General features: G+C 34.8%; 2 non-coding genes across 2 annotated transcripts; both read left to right on the top strand.

Annotated features, from left to right (window-relative positions):
• Positions 1-4,400: 4,400 nt before the first annotated feature.
• LOC128021774 (5S ribosomal RNA) lies at positions 4,401-4,519 on the top strand. Its single transcript, XR_008185713.1, has one exon. It is a non-coding gene; the product is annotated as a 5S ribosomal RNA (ribosomal RNA).
• A 361-nt stretch (positions 4,520-4,880) lies between these two features.
• Positions 4,881-4,999, top strand: LOC128021761 (5S ribosomal RNA). The gene has a single exon (XR_008185698.1). It is a non-coding gene; the product is annotated as a 5S ribosomal RNA (ribosomal RNA).
• The last annotated feature ends 1 nt before the right edge of the window (position 5,000 follows it).

Genomic DNA, 5,000 nt, shown 5'->3' with positions numbered 1-5,000 from the left:
AAGGCTTGGAAGAGGAGTGGCTTTTTTAATAAGGAAAGATGTTTTTAATTCAAGTAGGGTAGTGTATAAAGATAAGATGGGGAAATGTATGGTGGTTGAAGTAAATTGTGAAGGACGTGAACTGATTTTAGTCAATGTACATGCGCCAACAGAGGAGAAGGAAAAGAAAGATTTTTTTTATGTTTTAAGAAATATCATAAACAAGTATACGGAAATAATAATGATAGGGGATTTTAACACAGTTTTTAGTAAACAAGACATGGCAGAAGGAATGGTTTTTAAAAATGACAAGGGGAGAAAAGAATTAAAAGCATTAATGGGAGAAAAGGATATCATCGATGTGTGGAGAGAAAGAAATGAAAAGATAAAAGAATTTTCAAGGAGGCAAATAGTGGGGCAGTTTGTGTGTGAAACAAGAATAGACTTTATTTTATGTACAAGAAATGTGGAGAATTTTATAAAAAAGATTAAGTATGAAGAAACAAGTTTTAGCGATCACAAGTTTTTATTTTTTAAAGTAGACTGGAGTAAAGTGCAAAGAGGGCCGGGAGTCTGGATTTTAAATACAGAGGTTTTAAAGAATGAAGATTATGTTTTAAGTATAAAGGAGATAATTGAAAAGGAAAAAGAAAATGAAATGTATAGTGAGGATAAGCGAATGTGGTGGGAGAACGTGAAATATCTGGTAAAAAAGTTTACAATAACATATTGCAAATTAATTAATAAATGTAAGAAAAATAAGGAAAGAGAGCTAAGAAAAAACTTAAATGAGGAACTGGATAAGGCAGAAAAAAGCATAGAGAAAATAAAAGAAATAGAAGGTAGACTGAAGGAAATAGAAGAGGAGAAATATGAAGCTGCAAGATTAAGAAGCAAAGCAAAATATACAGTGGAGGGGGAGAAGTGCACAAAATTTTTCTTTGATCTAGAGAAAAGAAAAGGGAAAGCAGACATGATTAAAGAAATAAGGGGCAAAAATGGGAGAATAGTAGAAGAAAATGCAGACATTTTAGAGGAAATAAAATCATATTATGAGAACTTATTCTGTACAGAGGGGGTAAAAGAAGGAGAAAAAGTGGAATTACTGAAGCAAATAAAAGCCAGAGTAGGAGAAGTGGATAAACAAGAGTGTGATGATGAAGTAAGAGAAGAAGAAATAAAAAGAGCAATAATTGGGTTAAACAAGAGGAAAAGTCCAGGGATAGATGGGTTGGGGAGTGAGTTTTACATTGTTTTTAAAGATGTTTTAACAACTATCTTAAAAGAAGTATTTGACGAGATTTTTAGGAAAGGTGAGATGAACGAAAGGATGGGAATGGGATTAATGAAGCTGATATATAAAAGGAAAGGAGACAAAGTGGAGTTAAAGAATTATAGGCCTATAACAATGCTTAACACAGATTTAAAGATTTTATCAAAAATTTTAGCTAACAGATTAAAAGAAGTGATGCCCACAATAATTCAAACAAACCAAGCTTACAGTATTAAAGGAAGAGACATTGCAGATACAACAATGAGCATAAAAGATACCATAAGATATATTAATGAAAAGAAGAAAGATTGTTTTATAATCAGTTTGGACTTTGAGAAGGCTTTTGACAGGGTAGAGCATGATTTTTTATTTGGGGTTTTGGATACTTTTGGTTTTGGACGGAATTTTATTAAATGGGTTAAGATTTTATATAAAGGTGCTGTAACGAGAGTTAAATGTAATGGGTTTTTAACAGAGTGTTTTAAATTAACAAGATCAATTAGACAGGGCTGCCCGTTGTCGGCACTTTTATATGCTTTAGTTGCGGAACCACTTGGGTTAATGGTAGAACAGGAAGGGAGAATAAAAGGAATAGGCATAGAGGGAGGAGAGAATAAAATATTTCAATACGCTGATGATACTACGCTATTGCTGCAAGATTTGTTGAGTGTAAGGGAAGTGATGAAAATAGTACAATCATTTTGCAGGGGATCTGGGGCTAAAGTGAATGAGGATAAAACGGTATACATGAGATTTGGGCGAAGTGAGGTTTTAACTGGGCACTTTAATTTTAAGGAAATGAATGAAATAAAGATTTTAGGTGTTTTAATGGGTAGGGATGAAACCAAAGCAGAAGGAATTATGTGGGAGGAGATGTTAGGAGGGATCGAGAGAAGGTTAAATTTTTGGAGATTAATGTCCTTAACTTTGAAGGGGAGGGTTTTAATTTTGAATGTTTTAATGGTTTCTAAGTTATGGCATATTTTATATGTGGCTTCAATGCCGTTGTGGACAGAAAAAAGGCTGAAAAAATGTTTTTTAGATTTTTTATGGGAAGGAAAGCCACCGAGAATTGCATATAACACTTTAATAGGAGCAATGGGGAAGGGGGGGCTAGGGCTAATGGACGTGGAGCAAAGAAAGAACAGTTTAAGGGTGAAAATCATAAGCAAATATCTAGACGAAGGAAATAAAGCAGCATGGGAAAGAACAATGGGGCATTTTTTAAACAAGTGTAGTCATTTTAATCTGGGGGACAACATTTTATGGATGAAAACAAAAAATTGGATGACGGAGGGGATGCCAGAATTTTATAGAGAACTGATGGGAGCATGGGGAAAATTTTTAGATAATGTGCATTTTAAGCCACAAGGTAGAGAGAACATTTTAAATCAGCCTTTATTCTTAAATAACTGCATTTTAAATCAAGGGAAGCAGGTTTTTTTAAGAAGTGGTGGGATGTGGGAATCATGAAAGTCAGAGATGTTTTATATGAATTCAAAGAGGGTTTTTTACCAGTTCAATACATTGTGGATGTGATGGAGGAGGCAAAGGAGGATTATACCAGACAAGAGATTACAAACAACTATGATTTAATTAAGAATGCTATACCTAAAGAATGGATAAAGAGAATTGAAAATATGGAAGAAGAAGATCAAGGAAAAGATGTGTATGTAAATATGGGGGGGAAATTGTGTGCTTTTAAAGAATGTAAAGTTAAAATGTTTTATTGTTTTTTTAGAGATGTGGTTTTCAAGAAACCTGTTGTAAATGAATATTGGCTACAGATGTTCAATGATGTAACAGAAGAAAAAATATGGGGGAATATAAAGGGGAAAATTGTACAGACTAAACTGGAGAATATGGAATATTTTATCGGAAACAAAGCAGTGTTCACAGACGTAATTTTAAGCAAAATTGGGATGGAGGAAAGTGCAATATGTAAAGTTTGCCAAGATGCTGATGAAGGGTTTTTACACTTGTTTTTATATTGTGATAAGCTGAAAGATTTTAATGAGAGGTGTAAAAGCATGATTTTAAGTTTGAGAGGAGAGGAAAATGGGAACTTTGAGTGGGAAAATGTGTTAATGTTGGGCATTAATGAGAAATGTAAACATGAGAAGCTGATAAATTTACTTGTGATGCTGATGAAAAGTGCGATTTGGGAAAGAAGAGTGGTGGTGAAAAAGGAAAATGTTTTAATTGATGTATGGAATGTGTTCAGGAGAAAAGTTGAAAAATATGTTGAATGTCTGTTTTATTATTTCAAGTTGGAGGAAACGATTGATGTCTTTTATAATATTTTTACTCAGGAGGTGTTAAAGGTTTTCAAAGAGCTGGGGATTGAATTGTCATTTTTAAAAGATTAAAATATTTAATGACTTCTTTTTAAATGTATGTAAGATGTCTGTCAATTCAAATTAGGAGTTTTGTATGTCAAAGAAATAATCTTACATATTTTTGTATGTGAATAATTGATATGTATGTTTGAATTGATTAATTTCTTCAATAAAAAAAAAAAAAAAAAAAAAAAAAAAAAAAAAAGGCTATGCCCGATCTCGTCTGCTCTCGGAAGCTAAGCAGGTTTGGGCCTGGTTAGTACTTGGATGGGAGACCGCCTGGGAATACCAGGTGCTGTAAGCTTTTTGGAAACTTTTCACTTAGTATATAATAATTTTGACAAAAAATAGAGTCAATGCCCGATCTCTGAATATTAGCAGGTTTGGGCCTGGTAAGTACATGGATGGGAGACTGCCTGGGAATACCAGGTGCTTTAAACTTTTTGGAAAATTTCAAGATTTATATAATAATCTTGCCAAAAAAAAAAAAAAAAAGTCAATGCCCGATCTCTGAATATTAGCAGGTTTGGGCCTGGTTAGTACATGGATGGGAGGCTGCCTGGGAATACCAGGTGCTTTAAACTTTTTGGAAAATTTCACAATTTATATAATAATCTTGCAAAAAAAAAAAAAAGAGTCAATGCCCGATCTCTGAATCTTACCAGGCTTAGGTCTGGTTAGTACTTGGATGAGAGACTGCTTAGGAATACCAGGTGCTTTAAGCTTTTGGGTTTTCTTTCCTACTTATATAATGTACTGGCGATTAGATGGGCTGGTCTTTAAATAACCCTCTCTTTGCAACAGTCTTCGCTTACGGCCATACCAACCTGGCTATGCCCGATCTCGTCTGCTCTCCGAAGCTAAGCAGGTTTGGGCCTAGTTAGTACTTGGATGGGAGACCGCCTGGGAATACCAGGTGCTGTAAGCTTTTTGGAAACTTTTCACTTAGTATATAATAATTTTGAAAAAAAATAGAGTCAATGCCCGATCTCTGAATATTAGCAGGTTTGGGCCTGTTAGTACATGGATGGGAGACTGCCTGGGAATACCAGGTGCTTTAAACTCTTTGGAAAATTTCACGATTTATATAATAATCTTGCAAAAAAAAAAAAAAGAGTCAATGCCCGATCTCTGAATCTTAGCAGGTTTAGGTCTGGTTAGTACTTGGATGAGAGACTGCCTAGGAATACCAGGTGCTTTAAGCTTTTGGGTTTTCTTTCCTACTTATATAATGTACTGACGATTAGATGGGCTGGTCTTTAAATAGCCCTCTCTTTGCAGCAGTCTTCGCTTACGGCCATACCAACCTGGTTATGCCCGATCTCGTCTGCTCTCGGAAGCTAAGCAGGTTTGGGCCTGGTTAGTACTTGGATGGGAGACCGCCTGGGAATACCAGGTGCTGTAAGCTT

The sequence above is a fragment of the Carassius gibelio genome, chromosome A10 (genome assembly GCF_023724105.1).
Source record: "Carassius gibelio isolate Cgi1373 ecotype wild population from Czech Republic chromosome A10, carGib1.2-hapl.c, whole genome shotgun sequence".
NCBI classification, from domain to species: domain Eukaryota; kingdom Metazoa; phylum Chordata; class Actinopteri; order Cypriniformes; family Cyprinidae; genus Carassius; species Carassius gibelio.
This window is presented reverse-complemented; position numbering and strand designations above follow the sequence as displayed.